Consider the following 24,800-nt stretch of genomic DNA (forward strand, 5'->3'; position numbering starts at 1 on the left):
TCGTCACTCCGCCCCCTTCTCGTCGCCCCGCCCCGCCCCGCCCCGCCCCTTGGGCATGCGCAGTTCGGCGGCGCCGAGCGGGCTGGGGCGGCCTGTGCTCGGTGATGCGCTGGAGCTGAGGCCGGGCCTGGGTGCAGGAACCTCAGCAGAAGCTCGCCCGCCGGTGCCTGCAGCCGCAGATTCATCACCTAAAATGGAAACACCTGGCGCGTGGAAAGCCGGAACTTGCCTTCTCAAACCCGTCTTTCTCCCCGTGCCCCCCTCCTCCCTCGCGTCTGTCTCTGGCCGAGCATCCTCCTCCCCCTGGTTCTTCCCCAAAAGTTAAGGAACTCTGCGCAGGAGGAGACCTCACGGTTTCCTTTTCCTGCCCTACAGTACGACTCCTTCGGCGCCACTTTAAGATCCCTTCTTTAAAAATCCCATCTGAACGGCTTTTAAAAATGTGTTGCTGTTGGGGGTTGCGGAGAAAATTCATTTTTCCATGACTTTTCCAATCAGGTACCGCATTGGTGCAAAATTCATTTTTCCATGACTTTTCCAATCGGGTACCGCATTGGTGCAAAATTCATTTTTCCATGACTTTTCCAATCGGGTACCGCATTGGTGCAAAATTCATTTTTCCATGACTTTTCCAATCAGGTACCGCATTGGTGCAGGCTTCTTCCCAAAGCATGTGCCCAGGCCCAGTTCTGTGCAGAGAGGATGCGGAACAGCAGGCTGATAGGACTTTCTGGAGCTTCAGTTTTACTATGAGATTTGCAACAGCTGAAGTTCAGCAATTTACAAGGTAAGTATTTAAAAATTTTAAACTGAGACAAGGCTGGAAAGTCCATCTGCCCATTAATGTCAGTGACCTGTGCCTGAAGTGTCAGACTATCTGAGAAAACCATGAAAAACACATTTCCCCGTATTTACTTTTAAAGATTTTATTTATGTATTCATGAGAGACACACAGAGAGAGGCAGAGACACAGGCAGAGGGGCCCGACGTGGGACCCATCCCAGGACCCCCGGGGTCACGCCCTGAGCCAAAGACAGATGCTCAGCCGCTGAGCCACCCAGGTGCCCTTCCCCTTATTTTAAACAGGAAGAATTATAGGGAATAGCAGGTGAATTGAAAAATTCTACCAATTTTCTAAGTCCTGGTATGGCACCTCGATATGTTACCACTGTCCTTTTAGGAGATCAGATGTTTAAAACACCACTTTTTGGTCACCTCCCATTTAAGCAGCAGTGGCCTCTCTTCGAACACCATCAGATGTCTACACCTTTGCTGACACTCCAGAATTTGCACGGTGACCAGTGTGGTTTTAGGGTCTGCCACTTGTATTTGGAATCCACGTGAATGTTTTCTTGCAAGCCATGTAGTTTAAAATGTCTTAAGTTTTGGAAACTCAGCATAAATTGTATCAGCTAAAAAGAGACAGATGAAGGGCCACTAGGCAGTCTGCTTACTCATGACTCCACTGTTCTTCCAGGGAAACAGTACTCGAGGACCTGTTCTGTGGGGTGTGCCTGTAGCATGAAATAGAAGGCAAAAATCTCATTTATTTTAAGGACTAAAGCTGTAACTTCCAGCAAAGCTGGGACTGAAGAGTCCTCAGGCCTCCATCCCCGGTGCTCTGGGGCTCTGTCAGTAAAGGATTCATCATTTCTCCCTGCCTCCAGCTCATCTCTCAGCATACACACAGGCCTCAGTGTGCGTTAAGCAAAACACCTCCTTTAACCCCATATTCCTCTGCATTCTCACCATTGTGTTTCTCTGCTCCGTGAGAGCCACTTCGCACCTCTCCTGAGCCCATTCCATTCTCGCTTTACTCCACACGACTTCACGGAGTTGGCTTTTGTCGAGGTCGCCAGTGATCTCTATTTTGCCAAATTCAAGGCCACATTTGTGTTAGCTCAGTCTTTTAGATGCACTTGACACAGAAGATGCAGTTGAGACTTCTTCCTTGTATTAATTGTGTTCTCTTCTGTTCTCTATTCCTGTTCTCTGATGCTCTGGTACCTGGGGCCTTGTGGACCAGGCTGGGACTGCCCCTTCCAGGGTTAGCTAACTCCTACACACGGCAAATCACTTGTGCAGTGAGCATGCCTTTCATTTGCCAACCTGGAGTTTACAGCCTGAAACACTCCAGGCTCCTAATACCCCAGGGCCAGGTGCTAGATACCTGGGGGCAGGCCCTGTACTCCAGAGCCCACGGAAACCATTCAAACTAGCCATTCCTCAACCTACTTAGTCTCTTTACCCCGCCTCACCCCTTCCTCCCAGAATAAAAGCTCTGACAGATGCTCTCCCCTCACTCCCCCTGTGTCCTGACCAACCTAGACACGCTCGTCCTTGTGGCTCTGTGGCCTGCCATTCCTCCTGATTCTAGGGAACCATGAGCAAAACCTCTTCTTTTATGACAGTCATTTCTGTGCACGCTTGCCATACCTGTTAGAACAAATCCCTGAGCACATTTGAAAACAGTCCTTGATACACTTCCCTCTCAGAGTTCTCAGAACCTCCCTGCTCCTGGACTCTAGTCCCCCCCACCTTGCTCTGTCTTTTTCCTCCTCCAGATCTCTTCCGCCCTTCTCTTTCCTGCCCTCTCTTCCCAGAGCGATCCCCCATGGTCTCACAGATTTCAGTACCATCTATCTGCTAAAAACCACCAGGCCTGGGTCCTCATCCCTGGGGGGGGCGGGGGGCACCCCGGGAGGGGGCACCCAGGCGTCATTCCTAACTCTTCTTCCCTTCTTACTCTATGTTGGATCCCACCACAAGTCTCCGGCTTGTTAGCTCTGCCTGCAACAGGCATCCTGGTTACAGGCTCTTCTGTCTCCATTTCTCCACTTTCCCCTCAGTCTGCTGCCAAATACAGGCTCCTAACCACCTCCCTGTTCCCTGTCTTGCCCTCCTGCAGTCTATACTCTACTCAGCATCCAGGCTGATTTCCCAAAAAAATGAAAAATGTGATACAGACATAGCTCATTTTATTGTACTTTATTTTACCTCGCTTTGCAGACCCTGCATTTTTATCAATTGAAGTTCTGTGGCAGCCCTGTGTGGAGGAGGTCGATTGGTGCTACTCTTCAACCACAACTGGTCCCTTTGTGTATGTGTGTCATATTTTGGTAATTCTTACAGTATTTCTAACTTTTTCATTATTCTATTTGTTATGGTGACCTGTCATCAGTGATCACAACTCCGAAAGCTCAGATGATGGTTAGCATTTTTTGGCAATAAACAACTTTTTAATCAAGGTATGCTTTTTTTTAGACATAATGCTATTGCAAAGTTAATAGATTATAGTATAGTGTAAGCATAGTTTTTTTTTTTTTTTTAATTTTATTTGAGAGAGAGAGAGAGCATGAGCAGGGAGAAGGAGAGGAAAAGAATCTCAAACAGACTCCTCACTGAGGGTGGAGCCCGACACCAGGCTCCATCTCATGACTCTGTGATCTGACCAAGAGTTAGATGCTTAACCGACTGAGCCCCTCAGGTGCCCCATAACTTATATATGCACTGGGAAATTGAGAAATTTGTTTGACTCACTTTATCAAGTATTCACTCTGTTGTGGTTCACTGGAATCAAACCCACAATATCTCTGAGGTAGGTCTGTATATGCTACCCACCCCTTGTTTAAACCCTACCTGGCTTTAAACTGGCTTTTCACTGCAGTAGAATAAAAGCTTAGCTAACCTGGCCCCTGCCTTCCTCTGCAGCCTCATCTCCTACCTTGTTTGTTCATACTATTATTTGTCTGACTTTCTGGTATCTAGAGCTGAAAGCAGTCTTAATTGACAAACAGATATTCGATCATCAGTTCAAGAGCATAACAAAAGTGTCTAAGGATGATGGGGCAGGAATGGCAGAAAGGAAAGAAAGAAAGAGAGAGAGAGAAAGAAAAAAAAAAGAAAGAAAAGAAAAAAGAAGGAAGGAAGGGAAAGAAGAAAAAGAAAATGGAAGGAAGGGGCAGCACCAGTGGCGCAGCGGTTTGGTGCCGCCTGTGGCCCCGGGTGTGATCCTGGAGATCCGGAATCGAGTCCCACGTCGAGCTTCCCGCATGGAGCCTGCTTCTCCCTCTGCCTGTGTCTCTGCCTCTCTCTCGCTCTCTGTGAATAAATAAATAAATAAATCTTAAAAAAAAAAAAAAAAGAAAATGGAAGGAAGGAAGGAAAGAAAGAAAACGAAAGGAAGGAAGGAAGGAAAGAAAAGAAAGAAAGAGAAAAAGGAAGAAGGAAAGAGAGAAAAGAAAAGCACAGGAAATAAAACATAACTGATTTGTATATATACACCCAAAAGAATATAGTAGCAAATGAATTTTTTTTAAAAGCCAACCTAGCAGCCTTGCCAAAAAAACAAAACAAAACAAAAAACACCAAAAAACAAAAAAACACCACCACAACAAAAAACCTTTGACTAGATTCTAACAAGACAAAAATATACTTAGTATATCTAAAAGGACAACAATTTTAAACATCATATTTTGGGGGCTACCATGCAATAAAATTAGAAGCACAGAAACAATTTAAATATGCTCAACTCTAAAAAATGTTAGAATATTATTATATATAAATTAATGCCTAGGTTAGTGTGCAAGTTCAAAACACAAATATAGTACCTATAAATATACAGTTGACCTTCGTAAAAGACAGGGAAGTTAGAATGCTGACACCCCCTATCTCCTGCAGGCAGAAATCTGCATATAACTTTTGACTCCCCCTGAACTTAATTACTAATAGCCTAGTGTTGACTGGAAGCCTTACTGATCACATAAACAATAAGTTAACACATAGTTTATACATGTGTTATATACTGTATTCTTACAATAAAGGAAACTAGAGGAAAAAATGTTAAAATAATGAAGGAAAATACATATGCAATACCGTAAAGCATTCACAAATAAGTGAACCCACACACTTCAAACCCCATTATTATTCAACCGTGCATGTAAATACAGTGAATCTGTATTGGTGAACAGAGCGAGCTCTCCAGCTCAAGCTCCGGGGGCCGTTCATCGGGATGCAGTGCCGACCTGGAATCAGTTAGCATCCTCCCATTACGGGTGGGAGCAAGAAGAAAGGTGGTGCTGGGAACTGTAACTGTTGAAGACATTGCTAATAAATCAGAGGCCTCCCTCCCGCCCAGCCTAAACTTGACCTCAGTCCTCCAGGCAGCTGCCACAAATGGACAGGTGTTGGCCTACAAGATCAGAACTACCCTCTGGGGGCACCTGGAGGGCTCAGTGTTGAGCTTCTGCCTTTGGCTCAGGTCGTGATCCTGGAGTCCTGGGATCGAGTCCCGCATCAGGCTTCCCACAGGGAGCCTACGCCTCCCTCTGCCTGTGTCTTGCCTCTCTCTGTGTGTGTCTCTTATGAATAAAATAAATAAAAATAAATAAATAATCCTCTGATGGCAGGCAGCAGGGGAACTGGGTCCAGCGGCTACAGTGGGAACCATCAGTGGCCCCCCCCGAGAAGGATGTGTTATCCCCCCCCAAGAAAGGAGTTGCATCGCTAGCGGATAGACTCAGAGCCAGACGGCTTGGCCTCCTCTCCTCTGACCGGTTGGGAATGGGTGGAGCCCGGGAACATGTTAACAAGGGCAGCTATGTGGACTGTGTCCAGGTGTCCCAGTGGAGGTGTACAAATGAAGGAGTATTTTAAAAACAGAACACAATGTTATATGTCAATTAAATCTCAATAAAGCTGGGGGGGGGGAAAGAACACAAAACAGTCACACCGTATGACTAAAGCTCTGTCACATATGTTCAAATAAAAAATTTTGGAAGAGAATTTGGGAATGGTTGACATTTTTTATAAAGCTCATTCTTTTGTTTAAAGTAAAAAAACATATGTTTAGAAGTAAATTGGTGCATACATTTAAATCTTAGCTTCCCAGAGACTTCAGATATCTAGAATGAGGCATTTCTGTGTACCTGGAATTTACTATAATGTGAAAAGTATTAATCCATAATGCAATTGATGAAATAATATACATTAACAGAGAAAGGAGGGGCACGTGGGTGGCTCAGTGGTTGAGCTTCTGCCTTTGGCTCAGGGTGTGATCCCGGGGTTCTGGGATCGAGTCCCGCATCGGGCTGCTTCTGTGTCTCTGCCTCTCTCTGTGTTTCTCATGAATAAATAAATAAAATCTTTAAAAAAAGATAAAGGAGCAATCTATAACTTTATATATAGTTATCAATAATTGTGTAATAATATATATACTACATATGCGATACTGAACCTCTATAACGAATCAGGCAGTACTGCAAGCACTTTACATTAATTATCTCACAAGAATCCTCTCTGAGGTGGGTTTTCGGATCTTCATCTTAGAGGCTAATTAGTAAACAATGCATAGAATCGAGTAAGAAATCTTAAAATGTGAAGACTCAGAAAACACAATGTTGAAAGAGAAACGGAGGTTACGTATGTATACTTGGCACATACGTTTGTAGAAAGCCTAGAAACTTGCAAAGTTAAACAGTATACTACTTAGAGGTACATATGTAGCAAAACTATAGTGAAAATGGAATAATAATTTTTAGAAATTTCAGATGAATTACTACCTAAGAGGGGAGGCAAAGAGTTGTATTTGGGAAGGGCCATGCAGATGGCATCAAAAGTAGTAGTAAAATTTTATTAAGCAGGTGACAGGTACAGAATGTTTGTCTTTATACCATATAATTTCCTATGTGTAAAATAGTTCATAATTTGTAAGAATTTTATTTTAAAGATTTTATTTACTTATTCATGAGAGACACACAGAGAGAGGCAGAGACACAGGCAGAGGGAGACGCAGGCTCCATGCAGGGAGCCCGACGTGGGACTTGATCCCGGGACTCTAGGATCACGACCTGGGCCCAAGGCAGGTGCTGAACCGCTGAGCCACACAGTGATCCCCGATAATTTGTAAGAATTTTAAACCGCTTTATTGAGATACAATTCACGTCCTGTATAATCCACTCATTTAAAGTGTATAATTTAATGGTGTTTATGCACAGATGTGTGTGTAACTGGCACAAGTCAATTTTGGATCATTTTCATCACCTCAAAAAGAAATTCCCTGTAGCTGTCACCCCGGTACCCTCCCACCTGCCTTCCCTAGCTCTATGCATCCATTAATCTTCTTTCCATCTTTCTAGATTGGTCTTTTCTGGACAGTTCGTATAAACGGAATCTTATAATATTTAGACTAATATATATTTAGATAATATAGTAGACTATAATATACTAGACTTGCGACTGGCTTCTTTCACGCTGCATAATGTTCTCAAGGTTTGTCCAAGTTGTAGCACGGGTCCCTACTTCCTTCCCTGGTACGGCTGGCACAATAAAGTAAAAATTTGTCTTGAATGCTGGTGCTTGGGGAGAAATAGCTTAATTAGAAAGAAATGAGGACAATGAAGATTTCTCTGCAGATTCTAAAGGATCTTAAACTACTTCCAGGATCTCCAGAAGTGGATGGCGCACTGGTTCTTGTTCTAGACCGTGACTTCATTTTTTCCCTCCCAATCTGTGGAATCCTAAGCTGTGGGGTGAGTGATTCCCAAGTGAATGTGGGGCAAAATGATAGAAGAGTTCTTTGATGAGGAAAAGCAGACAAGGACTGCTGGCAGAGGTATAGCAGGAGGGGTGGGGAGGGAAGGAGGGAGGAATAGGGGGCAGAGCTGCTCACAGGAAGGGAACCGAGCTGTGAGCAGAGGAATGCAGAATAAAAGGCAGAAGTACCCCTGGGACAGATTGAAGGGAGATGGTGATGAGGTAAGAACTTTGGGTGAGAGAAGTCCCCAAGTTCTCTGGAGGCCCTGCCCTGGAGCTGGGGAGCAGGGCATGGCTAAATCCCAGGAAGGATGGGGGGGAAGGGGGGGCATCTCATCCACAGCACCAGGTGTGAACTTGGCCTCCACGGGCATTGGAAGTATTCATTTATCCAATCAACAAGCTCTTAATTAAGCTCCCGCTGTGCTAAGCTAAGCCCCAGAGAGACTCTCTCTCTGCCCCAGCTTTGTGGGACTTGCCATGTCACGGGAACAATATTGATTATTTCTTTTCCATCTCCCCACAGTTCCCGGAAGAGTATTCTTCGTAGAATGGGCAATTTTGCAATTATTGTTAGTAATTGAAGAAAGGAAGCTTTTCACATTGAACTCAGAATTTCACATTCAGAGTTTCTATGAAAATGCAATATGTTAGATGTAGAACTATATATCTTTGGCTTTAAAGTTAACAAAGAAAATGAAAAAAAAAAGTAATCTTATAATATTAAATGTCCACATTGATGTCAATGGGATTTTTTTTTTTTCTCAGAGAGTCTCTACACTTAGGAACTTAAGCAGTTGACAGAGGGGGTGAGAAAAAATACGTAATAAGTGGCACATGCTTTATCCTCTCCCTGCATCTCACGGTACTGTGATGATTAATATACACGTGGATTTATGGCTCTGAAAGTTCTTCAGGGCACATCTGCTTACAATTAAAATGTGGATTTCATCTTTATTCCTTTTGAATTCAGTTGGATCCCCCAGTAGCCCTGGAAGGACTGCTGCATGGAGGCTGGGCTTCTCTCCTTGAAAATGTTTATTGGAAAAGAAAAATAAGTTGCCTTGCATCAACTAACGGCCATCATGCTTGCTTTCATTGAAGAGCGTTCGTATTTAGTGTTTTTGTGGAGATTTGCTCTCTTCGTAGCATCCCAGCCCTGTGTGGATTCGGCACACGGTCCCATTTCTATACCAGTGATGGCACTGGGGGACTGTCACAGTCTAATACTTGGTATGGACCAAGTCCTGTGAACATACTGGAATTCTTGGAAGCCATGTCCCTCTTTGGTAATGCACATGCCTGTGAAAGTTGGCTGCGGTGTGATTCTAGACTCAATCCATCTTGTCCTTTTTCCCAGCTGTGGCGGGCAATTGGCATTTCTGATATTAGAAACTAAAAATGCTAGTAAACCACAGAAAGAAAAGTCCTCTCGCTTGTGAGAGTGTCAACCTGCACTTCAGCCTTATTCCTTAATCACCCTGGAGGAAGGGAGTCTGTGGAACATGGAAATATCTGGACCTAGAGCCAATCTGTGAGAAGCTAAATAGTAAAGGCCTGGAGCCGAGGAGAGTGTCTTTGCCCTGCTTCTGCAATCCCCGTGCAAAATAATTACCAAGCACGATGTTGAAACGAATGCTTTTTATGAATATAAACCTTAAAATCAAAGCCTTATTAATTCCCTTATTCACAAATGGGGACAGTAAAATGCCAGATTCTTTTAAAACTTCAGATTTTCTAACCTTCCTGGCTTCTGCTCTTCCAAGGAAGCACCCCGAGCTTTGAAAAGGAGGCAGTCCTCTCAGACAGGAATGTCCAGTAGAAACAGGAGGTGAGCCACGTCTGTAGTTTTACATTTTCAGCAACGTTACAGCAAATAAAAAGAAACAGGTGAAACTGACTGTAATACTATTAACTTATTTAGCCTAATGTATGTAAAATATTATCTTAAGGTGTAATCAACAGAAAAGTTTTGATGAAATATTTTCCCCTTTTTTTTGTATTGAATCTTTGAAATTCACTCTATTTTGCACTTTTCAGCACCTCATAACTTAGAGGAGCCACAGTCTAGGTGCTGAGTGCTCATGTTGAGAGGCTGCCCCCCTGGAAGGGTGACTCTTCTCGACCTCAGGGAGGTGACTTGCCTGAACATCCCCTTCTCTTCCAGAGGTGTCACCCCTTCCCTGCCAACCTCTCTCCTTGGCCCAAGGTGAGAAGAGATGGTGCCCTGAGAAGAAGTTTCCCAAAGTAGACCAGAGCTTCCCAATTGCTTCTTGGGGGGTCCATTCCCCCTTCCCAGAGGTCAGACAGTGTGGAGAGGAAGGTTGGGAACTCTGTGTCTTCAGATCTATCTTCAGCCTTGGTCTCCAGAGTTTAGATTTGGAGGGAATAAAAGGAAACTTCTTATTTTGCAATCTGGCCTTGAGCCCTAGTGGTCAGGCTCTGGTCACCTATTCCCTCTTGCAGTGTGCGGTTTTGTGTGAGTTTAAGCACCAATCACATACATCTGCATCTACATATTTATTTCTGTTTAACTCAAGAGATGCAACTTTCTATAAAGGAAGAAGGAAATCAGCACCTATAGGATGCCTACTGTTTGCCAAGTAACTTATAACTAATACATCATTGCATCTTGACATCTTATCTGCAACTGATGTATTAGTTAGCTATTGAGTAACAACCCGCCCCAGTACTTACCTAGCTCATGACTGAGCTGGTCAGCAGCTTAGGCTGGGCTCAGCAGGACCCGTCTGGTGTCTGCTCGGCTCCTCCATGCATGTGTGGTCAGCTGCTGGTTGACCAGGGGGCTCTGCTGCTGAGGGGTGAGTTGACTGTCAAGGGGGCACCGTGGTTCTCTTCCTCATGGCATCTCATCCTCCAGCTAAGGCTGGACCTGGAGCCTCTCCAAGGCTAACATGGACTTGGAGACAGCTGTATTCTGAAAGGAAAAACAGAAGCATCTAAGACTGGCCTACTGTCAAGGTCCCACTGCATTCTCTTGGCCAGAGCAAGTAAGACCAGATCTGATGCAAAGTTCGGATGAAGAGAGTCTGCCTCTGAAAGGGAGCAGCTGTAAAATCTCATTGCAGAGGGTGTGCGCTGCCAGGAAGAATGAATTGCTGCTGTTTTTGTAATCAGTACCCTTATGCCTCTTCTTGCAAGAGGTTTATACAACTGTCGTCCAAGTCAAGAAGTCTGTCCAAAGCCCCAGAGCTACTAAGTGGCTGGGCTGGGACCCTCCTGACTCCACCTGACTGCAGAGCTCCCCTGACTCCACTAGTTCATACTGCTCCTGCAGCTTCCCTAGTCATCGGAGGTTCTAGAAAGTGAGACTTCTGCAATAGAAGCAGAATTCCCTTGAAATCGGCGTCCATCTCATACTCTTCACATGGGGAATAATCCCCTTCAGAGAATGCTGAGTGTCTTGGAAAGACTTGGGATAATTTAGGGAAATGGCTGAGGCCTGAGTTTAGGAAATCAAGTCTTCAGCAATACAGTTTTCCTTTCTAATCATAGGAGAAATTTGAAAACATGTATAATGCACTCCACATGTTTGCAAATTCTTTTCATCCCTTTTTGGTATCTGTAGGCCATTAATGATTTTCAACACAGACTAAATCAAACTGCTGTGCCCGGAGCAACCTCCTATTCTAAAAGCAACTGACATAAAGATAGATCTGCTAAGAAGACATTTCCTCCTATTGTAGTTTAGACAAATAGCTGAGTTATCTGAAGTAGTCCTTTGATTTTAACAGGGCAGAGCTGTTTTCTAAAACCCCAGAGCGCACACACATCACTTACAGCAGATGCATCCCTGGCCTTGAATCTGTGGTCCTCACCACGGGCTCCTTATTAAGTCAGCAGGGGGGTGGGCAGTGGCTTTTGAAATTCCCAGAACCCCGGGGCGCGATCCTGGAGATTGGGGCGCGATCCTGGAGGCGGGGCGCGATCCTGGAGACCCAGGATCGAGTCCCATGTAGGGAGCCTGCTTCTGTCTCTGCCTCTCTCTCTGTGTCTATCATGAATAAATAAATAAAAAATCTTAAAAAAAAGAATCAGATGCTGAAATTCCCAGAACCCAAATTACAACAGATCAATCAAATCCAAATCCCTGGAGTGGGACCTGGGCATCAGCATTTTTAGAGCTCTTCAGGTGATCACAGTGTCTGACCAAGGCTGAACAGCACTGCTTTAAACCAACATCACTGGGTCAACTAGTTGCAAATAGTGGATTAAATAAAGTGTAAAAATGTTTGCCGGTGAGTGTAACCTTTCGGTCTTATCTACCATCACCTGCTCACTCTCCTGTGCACAAACAAGCCTCTTGTACTAGGTTGGTTCCCGTCCACACAGCTACACGAGTATGGTGTATACCACGTGCAAGGCACTGCGCTAGGTGTCCTGGTGCTGGTAAACATCTTTGGAAATGAGGACTTCTCTGGAAAAAAAAAAATGCATCATAAAAAATCAAAACCATGTGACTTACCAAATTGAAGCAAAAATAGAAAGACCCTAGGAACTCACCCAAGTTTAGGACAGTAATACTTTGGAATATTAAAATCCACTTGACGATGCCCTGAGCAAACATGTTGTACATGTTAACACAAAACACAACAAAATGCTGCTGTTATTCTGCGATATAGAGTTAGGATTTTTATGCAAATATGTAGTATTTAGGGTTCCCTGGGTGGCGCAGCGGTTTGGCGCCTGCCTTTGGCCCAGGGCTTGATCCTGGAGACCCGGGATCGAATCCCACATCGGGCTCCCGGTGCATGGAGCCTGCTTCTCCCTCTGCCTATGTCTCTGCCTCTCTCTCTCTCTCTGTGTGACTATCATAAATAAATTTAAAAATTTAAAAAATTTAAAAAAATGTAGTATTTAAATTTTAATTAACATAAGGACGCTGGGTGGCTCAGGAGGTTAAGTGTCAGCCTCTGACTCAGGTCATGATCCCAGGGTCCTGGGATGGAACCTGAGTAGGACTCCAGTAGGGTTTCTCCCCTGCCCCTCCCCGAGCTCAGGCTCGCTCTCTCTCTCTCTCTCTCTCCCCCACCTCTCTCAAATAAGTCCTAAAAATAATTGTTTAATTGACATATGCATACAGAAATATATGCAGACACAATTCATGTAAAGCTCAGTGAATTATTACAGACTGAATACACTTGTATAGCCAAGAGCTTGAACCAGCTTCGTTCAGGCTTCCTGATAATCACTCTCCCCCTCCCTCTGTCACAAAGGTAACCGATGTATTTTTTTTTTATTTTATTTATTTATTCATGAGAGACACAGAGAGAGAGACAGAGACATAGGAAGAGGGTGGAGAAGCAGGCTCCCTGTGGGGAGCCCAACGCGGGACTCAATCCCGGGACCCCAGGATCATGCCCTGAGCCAAGGCAGACGCTCAACCTCTGAGCCACCCAGGCGTCCCACAAAGGTAACTGACGTCTTAAACGCTAACACTGCAGATTAAATAATGATCACTGCAAAAATCTCTCATGCTGTCGCTTTGTACTCAACTCCTCCCCCACCTTATCCCTTGGCAACCACTGATTGTTTTTCATCCCTATAATTTTTCCTTTTCTAGAATGTCATGTAAATAGAATCATATGATATATAGCTCTTGGTGTCTGACTTCGCTTGGAGAAATGCATTTAAGATACATGTTTGTCCTTGTGTGAATCAATACTTTGCTCCTTTTGTTGCCAAGTAGCATCCTACTGTATGGATGCGCCATAGTTACTTATTCACTCACCTGTTGAAGACCACTTGGTTTATTTTTATTTTTATTTATTTTTATTTTTATTTTTTTTGACCACTTGGTTTATTTCCAACTTTTGGAAGTTATGACTAAATAACTAAATTAATAAATAAAAAAATATTCTAAATATTCACACATAAGTTTCTAACATTAGATTTCAGTTTACTTCACTAAATACGTAAGAGTGGAACAGCTAGGTCGCCTAATGTTTAACTTTACAAAAAACTGCTAAATTATTTTCCAAACACTGTACCATTTTGCATTTCCAGTTCTAGGCATTCCAGAGTCTCTCAAAAGTACTGCTACTTGCAATTATTTTTATTTTAGCCATTTCTAATAGGTATGTGGCTTCAGCTTCATTTTGAATTAGAGTTTTGCTGAGTGAATGTGGAATCCTGTGTTGACATGGACTTTTCCCCCTGCACTTTAAAGATATCATTTCATTGTTAATTTGTCTCGTTCTCGGTGATATATCATCCATCATTCATATTATTCCCCTGTATGTAATGTGGTGTCCTTCCCTGGTTGCTTTCAAGATTTTCTTAGAATATTTGGATTTTTGCAGTTGGACTATGATGTGCCTAGGTTTAGTTTTATTTGTATTTTCTTTTGTGTGTTTTAAGTTCTTGATTTAAAAATTTAGGTTTCCTACAAAATGTTGGGTTTTTAATTTTTGATAAGCTCAAGTTAATTCCTTTTCCTTTTGTCCACTTTCTAACTTTTTAAAAATAATTTCCATTTTTCTGCTGAGTTTCCACATCTGTTCATTAATTATGAGAATATTTTCCTTTACCCCCAGGAACATATTTATAATTGTTGACTTCAAATCCTTGTCTGCTAACATCTTAGATATTTTAAGGATAGTTTCCAGTGCCTGCTTTATGTCTCGTGTATACATTTTCCTGCTTTCTCACACATCTTATGATTTTTAAAGATTGCATACTAGACATTATCAACCCTGGATTCTGTTGTATTCCTTTGAAGAGTGTAATTTTCCTAGCACAGTTAATGTGCTAGACTCAAAACCTCGCCTACAGTGGGCACAGCTGAAATCCTCTTTTGGGCTGGGTCCCCTAAGGGATGCTCTGCACATATGTAGTTTGAAGATCTAACCTTAATTTAGGGAAAACTTACATATATATTTTGGAATTTACGCCTCTCTTTCTCCCTTCCAGAATTCCTCCCCTAACTTTCTACCTACTCTGCTAGCCCCAAAATATGTTCTCCCTGACACCACCAGTAAGACTATGGTTTTCTGCCTACATGAGTCATGTGTAGATTGTGAAGTGCATGGAGGCCAAAAGACCCAAGTTTGCAAATATTACCTGTTGCAATTCTCATCATTCAAGAGTAGACTCCCCTCCTTTTCTGCTTGCTTTCTGGAAATATATACACATATATATCATATGTCTATTATATATAGGTACATATTTCCATATAACTATATATAATATTTTGTCTAGATTTTATCATTGTTGTCTGTGAGAGTGTTAGTTCACAAGCTACTTCACCATTATTTGAGGCCAGACCTCAGTTTTATTTCTCCGTTAAAAACATAGATATAGGGAAGCCTGGGTGGCTCAGCGGTTTAGCTCCACCTTCGGCCTGGGGTGTGATCCTGGAGACTTGGGATTGAGTCCCACATCGGGCTCCCTGCATGGAGCCTGCTTCTCCCTCTGCCTGTGTCTCTGCCTCTCTCTCTCTGTGTCTGTCATGAATAAATAAATAAAATCTTTAAAAAAATAACATAGATATAAGTGGAATTATATAGTTTGTAAACTTTTGCATCTGGTTTCTTTTCTGCAACATTATGTTGGTGATATTCATCCATGCATTGTATGTAGTCATAGCTTGTTCATTTTTATTTATTTATTTATTTTATTTTCTTAAAGATTTAATTCATTTATTCATGAGAGACACAAAAAGAGAGGCAGAGACATAGGCAGAGGTAGAAGTGAAATCCTCACAGGGAGCCTGATGCGGGACTTGATCCATGGACCCAGGATCATGACCTGAGCCCAAGGCAGATACTCAACCACTGAGCCACCCCAGGTGTCCCAGTTTGTTCATTTTTTAAAACATTATTTATTTTAAAAAAATTAATAAAAAATTATTTTAAACAACATAAAATTTACCATTTTAAGCATTTTATTAAAGTGTACAGTTCAGTAGCATTAAGTACACTCACATTTTGTGCAACCATCACTTCCATCCATCCATAGAATTTTTTTCATCTTGTAAAACTAGATACCTCATATCTAGGTACCTCATGTGAGTGGAATCATACAGTATTTTTTCTGACTACCTTATTTATTGTAGCATGTGTGTGAATTTCATCTCTCTTTAAAGCTGAATAATATTTCATTGTATGTATTACCACATTTTTTCAATTCACCCATTGATCGACACTTGGGTTTCTCTTCCCTTTGGCTATTGAGAATAATGCTACTATAAACGTGTGTGTAAGTATATATCTTAGTGTCCTTGATTTCAATTCTTTTGGGTAAATTCCAATAATTGGAATTATTGGATCATGTGGTAATCATATTTTTAATTTTCTGAGGAATCATCATACATTTTCCATAGTGGATGCACCTCTTTATATTTTCACCAGCAGCACACAAGTGTTCCAATTTCTCCACATCCTTACTAACATTTCTTATTTTGGTTTTTTTTTGCTTGTTTGTTTTAAAGATTTTTAAAAATTTATTTGAGAGAGAGAGCAGAGTAAACAAGACAGAATACAAGTGGGAAGAAGAGGGAGAAGCAGGCTCCCAGCCAAGCAGGGGCTCACTCCCAGAACCCTAAGATCATGACCTGAGCCAAAGGCAGACACTTAACTGACTGAGCCAATCAGGTGCCCCTGTTTGCTTGTTTTAAATAAAAGCCATCCTAGTAGGCGTCATGTGGTATCTCATCATGATTTTGGTTTACATTTCCCTAATGATAAGTGATACTGAACGTCTTTTCATGTGCTTATTAGTCATTTGTGTATTTTCTTTGGAGGAACATCTACTAAAGTCCTTTGCCTATTTTTAAATCAAGTTTTTGTTGTTTTGAATCACGGATATTAATATGTTACTATAAATTTGATTTGCAAATATTTTCTCCCATTCTGTAGGGTTGCCTCTTTATTAAGAGTGTCCTTTAATGCACAATTTTTTTTTTCATTTGACCAAGTCTAATTTGTCTATTTGCTCTTTTGTTGCCTTTGCCTTTGGTATTGTACCCAAGAAGTGACTGTAAAATCTATTATCACGAAGCTGTTCCTCTATGTTTTCTTTGAAGTTTTATAGTTTTAGCTCTTAAATTTAGATCTTTGATCCATTTTGAGTTAAATTTTGTATATGGTGTAATTTCTAATTTTAGTAATTTGAGTCTTCTATCTTCTTAAATTAATCTAGCTAAAAATTTGTCGATTTTATTGATCTTTTCAAATAGCCAACTTTTGGTTTCATTGATTTTTTTTATTCTCTATTTTATTTAACTCTGCTCTAATCTTTATTTCCTTTCCCCTGGTAGACTTGAATTTAACATATTCTTCTATTTCTAATTCCTTAAATTGTAATGTTAGGGTATTGATTTGAGATCTTCCTTTTTCATGTAAATATCTATAGCTATAAATTTCTCCCTTAGCTCTGGTTTTTCTGGGTCCATTAAGTTTTGATGTATGGTGTTTGTTTTCATGCATCTCTAAGTATTTTCTGGTTTCCCTCGTGCTTTCTTATTTGACCCATTTGATGTTTAAGAGTGTGTTGTTTAGGGGCACCTGAGTGGCTCAGTCAGTTGAATGTCTGACTTTAGGTTTCAGCTCAGGTCATGATCTCATGGGTCATAAGATTGAGCCCCACGTGGGGCTCCACACTCAGAGCAGAGTCTGCTTGAGATTCCCTCTGACCCTCCCCCTGTTCTAAACCTTTAAAAAATAGTTTTATCCACAAGTTAATATCCACAAATTTGTGAATTTTCTAGTTTTTCTTCTGTATTAATTTCTAACTCTATCCTGTTATGGTCAGAGAAGATACTATATATGATAATTGTCTTGTTAAATATATTGAGACTTATCTGGAGCTTAACATTTGTGGCTTACCCTGCAGAATATCCTTACATATATTTGGAGAAGAATGTGTATTCTGTTATTTCTGGGTACAGTGTTCCATATATGTCTATTGAACCTAGTTGGAATATCTATCATGTTGTTCAAGTTCTCTATTTTCTTATCTTCTGTCTGGTTATTCTCTCCATTACTGAGAGTGCGGTATTAAGGTCTTCAGTTATTTTTGTAGAGCCCTCTATTTCTCCCTTCAATTTCTGTCAACTTTTACTTCATATATTTTGATGGTTTGTTGTTATGTACATAAGTATATATGTGTTATATTGTCTTGCTGTTGGATGAAGTTGTCTACAAGAGCTGCTTCATTTGAAGTAATTAGATCTAGTTGATTGATCATGCTGTCCCATTAGATCTTACTGACAGTCTACCTGCTGGGTTTGTCAATTATATGTAGAATGTTGCTTGAAGTCTCTCCCTATAATCGTGGGTTCATCTATTTCTCCTTGTAGTTCTGTCAGCTCTTACCTCGCATATTTTGACACTTTATTATTAGGTGTGTATACATGAAGGGCTGTTATGTCTTCTTGTAGAATTTAATCACTGTGATGTCACCTATGACCCAGCTTAAGAAACATAACCTCCTACTTGGACACAAAACACTGAGCTAAATGGTGCTGCCAGTGCAGAAACAGCATAAAATAACATCTCCTGCCCTTGTGGAAATTAAAACCTATTTTGGGATATGAAACTGGGAAAAAAAATCCATATGGAAGGTGGTGCCTACTCAAGTAAGTCCTAGAGATGTTGAAAGAAGGGAAAATTACAGGAGGAGGAGATGAGATCTTAATGGATGGGTAAGACTTAGTAGAGGAAACAATGGCACCTTAATCATGGCATGGCAGTGAACAAAGTCAAGTCAGAATACTGGTGAGTTCATTCTAGTTTTACTCACATTCATAATTTTCTACCATAACTCTGATGTTGGGAGGAATTGAACCCAGGTAGGTCACATGACTTATTTAAAAAATTAGTATGGCTACAGTGACTTTAAAATATTTTTCAAGGCTTTCCACCCAGATTACAATAGAATTACCTTCTATCAACTTGAGTTAGCTACACTTTTTTTAAATTAAAATTTAATTTAACTAACATACAGTGTACTATTAGTTTCAGGGATAGAATTTAATGATTCATCAGTTGCATATAACACTCAGTGCTCATTCTATCAAGTGCCCTCCTTAATGCCCATCAACAAGTTACCCCATCCACCTACTCCTATCCCCTCCAGGAACCCTCAGTTTGTTTCCTAGAGTTAAGAATCTCTTATGTTTGTCTCCCTCTCTGATTTTGTCTTATTTTTCATTCCCTTCCCTTATGTTAACTGTTTTGTTTCTTAAATTCCAAATACAAGTGAAAGAATATATTTGTCTTTCTCTGACTTATTTCCCTTAGCATAATACTCTCTAGTTCCATCCACATCATTGAAAATGGCAAGATTCCATTCTTTTTTGATGGCTGAATAATGTTCTGGTGTGTGTGTGTGTGTGTGTGTGTGTATGACATCTTCTTTATCCATTCATCTGTTAATGGAAATCTGGGCTCTTTCTATATTTTAAAGTGAGCCACACTTTTTTTTTTTTTTTTATAGAAACAATGAACAGCAGAGTGTATGGAAATTAGTCAGGCCACATAAGCAGACAAAGCCACAGTGTAACTAAAACATAGCACTCTAATACCCTGACTGTATCCACCACATAGAACAGGACCACTTGGAAAGGTATGTTCTGACATTGCAGCCCTGATAGCAGCACTAGAGATTTTCCCTTCCTCTCACTAACTTCTCAGCCAGGGTCCCTCCTCTGTTCAAGGCCAACGGTAGTGGATATCACCATGGCTGCCCTCCCCAACAAAAATTAGCTGGTAAAGGTTTATAAGATATTATCTGGGAACAGTAGTGGGAAAAGAAGAGCTTTAGCATAAAACAGCTCATCTGCAGTAAGTAAACATCCCCACCATTGGTGGATCAGAGAGCAAAGTTCTAGGCCTTGGAGCTATAGTGGAAAAGATACTCACCAGGAGAACAATTCTGAAGTCATTCTTACTACAAGAGGATTCCTAACTCAATATATGCCATGTCTTAAAAGCCAACAGGGAAAAATAGGTGACTCCAGGACACCATAAATACACTGGCTTCAGTTATACTTAAAAACTACACATCAACACTAATGAAAAGAGGTAGACTTAGACTATGTCAGAGGTATAAAGAACCAGGCGGATCAGCTTAGGAAACTGAGGCAGAGATTTCCCATTGTCATGTGGGAGCTCTAGGGATGGAGCACAGCCAGAACCTGGATCTTCTGAGTCTCAAGCTGTTAATTTTTCATGACATGACATTGCTAACAAGCCTGAGTCAAGGTCCTTAATGTTAAAAAAAAAAAAAAAAGAAGAAGAAGAAAGAAAAATGGGGGCCTCCTTCTTTTGTATCACTGATGTTCAGAACTAACAGCAACAGGATTGTTCTGCAAAACCAGCCCATATTCTCTAAACATGTTCTCAAATAACTATGCTCACAGTGGATTGGGGAGAAAGGATTCGAGGGAGAGAGAATGAGCAGTCTCCTGATAAAATTAAAATATTTTCCTACCCCCTTCAAAAAAAGAAAAGGGACACCTGGGTGGCTCAGCAGTTGAGCATATGCCTTTGGCTCAGGGCGTAATCCCAGAGTTCCAGGATCGAGTCCCACATTGGGCTCCCTGTGTGGAGCCTGCTTCTCCCTCTGCCTGTGTTGCTGCCTCTCTCTGTGTCTCTCATGAATAAATATAAAATCTTTAAAAAAAAAAAAAAAAGGAAAGAAAAGAAAGCTAATATGTAGATTCTTTCCAATTTATTCTCCTACAGTTTGGTGGGAGGAGGATACCTATTAATTCTGGCCCATCCTGGACTCTAGTATAAATGGATGTCTCATTTAACAACAACAAATATAAAAGGTATAGTCATTTAAGGATCTATTAAGATCATGCAGTATAATGATTTATGAGAAATATATACTTGGTCATCTTTTTCAGATATATTTGGTCTTTTTCCATAGTTCCTGAAAATGCTGCAGAGCCATAAATGTGAAATGGGCATCTTGTTATTAATGACAGTGACTTTTAGACCCCAGCCAAGGGCAGAGGGATGTTTGGCAGGAGGACCAACCATGTGATTAAAAGGTTAGAATTTTCAGTCCCAATTCTGGGAAGGGGAGAGGAGCTAGAGGTTGAACCAGCCAATGGCCAATGGCTTTGTCAATCACATCTATGCAATGACACCTCCATAAAAACTCAAGAGAATAGCTTTTGAGCCTTTATTTCTTTTAAAGGGCTTCCTCACATGGGAAATCAGAATGCTTTCATGTGCCATCTTCTGGGCCCCAGGCTCCATGAACATAGAAGATTTTTTGTTTGGGACCTTGCCCTAAGCATCTCCTCATCCGGCTATTGATTTATATCCTTTTTCATATCCCTTAATAAAATGGCAAATATAAGTATTTCCCCAAGTTCTGTAAGCCGCTCTAGCAAATTCAACAAACCAGAGGAGGGGGTCTTGGGAAACTCCAATCTGTAGCCGTTGGTCAGAAGCACTGGTAACCATAGTCTGGGCCTTGCAGTTTAACCTATGGAATCTGACGCTATCTTCCGATAGATAGTGTCAGAATTGCATTGAATTCTCATTGAATTGCTTGAGAATTGTTTGGTGGTGTTGGGGGAATCCACTCACACATTAGAATTGGGTCTGGGAACCCTAAAAGACATCAGTATTTTAAGAGAACCTGCAAAGTATAGCATGAATTTCAAGGACTCGTTCATTGTTTGAGGACAGATCCCTTCTATCCCCTGTCTACTCTCTGAAGGGGGTATGAAAAGTCAGCTGTACAGACCAGGAGTCAGTATGTTGTCTCAGTAAAGCCCAGAATAATGTCAACCCCCAGTGGAAGCCACAAAGTGGGAGTCAACACAAGGCAGGCGGCAATGCAGGTGTACCTGTCCCCCTGCCCATCCCCCAACTGCCCTTCTCAAGGGAGGCAGACTGTGGTCTCCTCACTCCAGGAGGGAGGGTGAGAAAGGAGAAAAGGTCAACTCACAGCTCAATGGCACATAAGGACGCGTGTTGGACGCTGCAAACCCTACGGGCAATCCTTACCATCTACAATGCCACCTTTTCTGTGTGTTCTTCTCTTCACCAACTTCACAAACTATGTAGATTTTACGTCAAAGAACAGGAAAAGTGTGAAGTAATACCTGGCACCATTAGCACGCTGCTGATTAAATGAAAGATAGTAAAGAAATGTTAGGTGCTTTCCTTCCCTGTTTTTCCAGGGTGGAGGTGGACTCAGCTGAGGGCTAGAAAGGCAGGATCTCCCTCAAGAGGTCAAATGCGCTGTCACCCCAGCATAAGGGATGAGGCTAAGGAGCAGCTGCATCCGTGAGGGGCCCGGGCTGATTTACCAGGCTCATGAGGATGGTTTCTCAAATCTGTGTGTAACGCCCTTAACACCAGGTCTGGCTACCACACTGGTTAGCTGCACTAACTAGCTCAATTCGTAAGAGTATTCAGAGCTAGTTATCAGACACTGGGAAGTAAATTAATGCAAAGTATACATAAGTCACTGGCTCAAAATGCTGCCTCCTGGGAAAGAACAGTCCACACCCCAACTGCAGGCTCCCCACACTCACTACTCTGAGCACCTGATGACACTTGCACATGGAGCTACAGTAATGCTCAGAGCAAACACGGCTGCTTTCAGGGCTCATTCGGGGTCTCCCATGTGGCCAGTCTGCTCTGGGCCCAGGTTTTAGAGGGAGCAGAGTGACAAGGCCATTGTCCCCAGAACCCAAAGCCTTAACAAAGGTGGCAGAGGAGTGACAGAGATGAGGAGCCTGCCTATTTGCTCAGCAGGCCCTGCCAACCACAGACCCTGCTGGTGCCAGTTAGGGTAGGAGGAACCGGACCTGTCCTGGAGAAGGACCTCCAGGAGGATCTCAAAGCAGCCGCTGGGAGCCCTGGGGAAGCAGCCATGTGGGCAAGGCTCCCTCTGCAGACTTGCCAGGACGGTCCTGTGCCGGATGCTAATGATGGAGGGAAACGAAAAGTGCTCCTCCTGACAACATGTCAGGGTCCCTGCTCTAGAATCTGTGATCACTCTGCCCCGGGCAAAAGAGATGTCCTTGCAGTCACCAGCTCAGGGACGTGGGCTTGCCTTGAGACCAAGCGTACGTCCTGAGTCTGGTGACACACACATCAGAGATAACGGGGGAGCAGAGTAAGCTCTCCACGGATGGTCACGTGAAGTAAAATTGCTGTACTGAACCCTCCTGGAGGAAGGTAACATCCACGTCAAGAGATGTGCGTGCATCTCCTAAACTGCATGATACATTGGCAATCCCCCTAGAGAGACACAGAACCCGGGGATCTCCCATTGAGAGCAGCTGGGAAGGCAGATTTGCAGCTCCTCTCTGACGCGGAGTCTCATCTCTGCCACTCTGATGATTAAAAATTGGTTCTTTTATATTAATTTCTTTGATTACTAATGATTTTTAAAATCTTTTCAGGGATCCCTGGGTGGCGCAGCGGTTTGGCGCCTGCCTTTGGCCCAGGGCGCGATCCTGGAGACCCAGGATCGAATCCCACATCAGGCTCCTGGTGCATGGAGCCTGCTTCTCCCTCTGCCTGTGTCTCTGCCTCTCTCTCTCTCTCTGTGACTATCATAAATAAATAAAAATTTAAAAAAAATCTTTTCATATTTTTATTAGATTTTTGTATTTCTTTTTTTCTTTAAACTACCTGGGGTATTGATTGTTTCCTTACTAATTTGTTGATCATGTATATTGCATACATTGGAAGTATTTGGTCATTTGCTTCGATGCTTATAATTAATAAAAGTAATTATTGGGGCTCCTGAGTGGCTCAGTCGGTTAGGTGTCTGCCTTCAGCTCAGGTCATGATCCCAGGGTCCTGCTCAGCTAGCCAGGAGTCTGCTTCTCCCTCTCCCTCTGTCCCCTCAGCTCTCTCTCTGTCTCTCTTTCTCTCAAATAAATAAATAAAATCTTTAAAATAAAAAAGTAATAGCATGGGGCACCTGGGCGGCTCAGTCGGTTAAGCATCTCTTGATTTCGGCTCAGGTTATGATCTCAGGGTTGTGAGATCAAGCCCCAGGTTGGGCTCTGTGCTGGGTGTGTAGCCAGCTTAAGATTCTTTTCTGCCCCCCGCTCCACCACCACCAAAAAAAAAAGAAAAAAAAAGAAAAAAGAAAGAAAGAAAGAAAAAAGAAATCATTTAAACAATTTTATCACTAAGCATCACAAATCATAGCATCTTTCTAAATAAGTGAATAGTCTTTTATGGCTAGACTGAAAATACATGCAAAATATTTCTGACGCTTATTCTTAGGAACCTGTTGCTTTGGCAAGATAAGAAGATAACACACCCTGCGAGGAACCACCGGAGATGCTTGTGGCCCTTGCTTTTCACAACTGAGTAATCCTTTGTACTGATGCTTGGAGGAGGCTGGACACTGCTGACACCGGCCCCTGACAGGGAGGCAGACAAGGCAAGTGGGACCATGGCAGCCCCTGCTTCTGCCGGATGGCAGAGGGGGCAACACGTGGCACACTGGTGATATGCATTTAGCATCAGGGAGGGGAAATAATAATGCACCATTCTGGCAAGTTCCTTAGGTGCGATATTCAAGTTAGGAATAGATTTGCTTCAAGGCCTCTGGCACACAGTATGTCTGCAATTCCTCTCTTTTTACTGTGAACAAAACCCCCAGATCTTAACCCATCTACTAGAGCTGCCAGCTTATAAGGGGAGGAGATATCCGAAGAAGCTGGTGTGCCACGCATCAATGGAATTGACAAGCAACAGAGAAATATGCTTTTTTTTACATAAAAAAAGTAACCAGACAAAAAAGGAGTCTTAGGAAAGATAAAAGCCATAGCTGATAAGTGCTCAGATTTCTCAGGATCTGCACCCACAAGGTGCACTGGAGTACGAGGAACCAGGTGTCTGCCGCTGCTTGCCAACAGACCCCTCCCTGAGACCAGACGGCACGTCTCTGCACACGACAGTCTAAGGAGGCAGGGAAGTGACAGAGGAAACAGGAGGTCTGTTCTCAGGGGAAAGCCAGTCTGACTCCCTTGAATTGAACACGGTAACCTTAGGGCTCGTCCTCCCAGATGCGGGAAGGCAGCTCAGGGGCTGCGAGCCACCCCCAAAACGCAGAGGAAAGGCTAGATCCACCACTCGGCAGGCTGAACCGTTGGAGCAAACAGCTAGATTCCCCCCAACACTGCTTGCACACCGTTCACCACGTACCCACGTTTGGGGTCCCTGAGCGTGCACCCTTCACACCTTGGAAGGTGGAAATCCGTTCCACCAACGTGGCTCACCTGCACCTTCACCAACACTTTCCAA

The 24,800-nt window shown here is 42.5% G+C and overlaps 1 long non-coding RNA gene across 3 annotated transcripts; it reads left to right on the forward strand.

Annotated features, from left to right (window-relative positions):
• The first annotated feature begins 61 nt into the window (after nucleotides 1-61).
• On the forward strand, nucleotides 62-22,977 carry LOC100682707. Of its 3 annotated transcripts, XR_005384248.1 has the most exons (6): nucleotides 62-787; nucleotides 7,441-7,529; nucleotides 8,507-9,364; nucleotides 20,244-20,332; nucleotides 20,434-20,557; nucleotides 20,707-22,977. It is a non-coding gene; the product is annotated as an uncharacterized LOC100682707 (long non-coding RNA). The 3 variants fall into 3 exon arrangements; XR_005384247.1 differs by having other exon boundaries at nucleotides 20,434-22,977; XR_005384249.1 differs by lacking the exons at nucleotides 20,244-20,332; nucleotides 20,434-20,557; nucleotides 20,707-22,977 and having other exon boundaries at nucleotides 8,507-12,025.
• The last annotated feature ends 1,823 nt before the right edge of the window (nucleotides 22,978-24,800 follow it).

This window comes from Canis lupus, chromosome 35 (genome assembly GCF_011100685.1).
Source record: "Canis lupus familiaris isolate Mischka breed German Shepherd chromosome 35, alternate assembly UU_Cfam_GSD_1.0, whole genome shotgun sequence".
Taxonomy (NCBI): domain Eukaryota; kingdom Metazoa; phylum Chordata; class Mammalia; order Carnivora; family Canidae; genus Canis; species Canis lupus.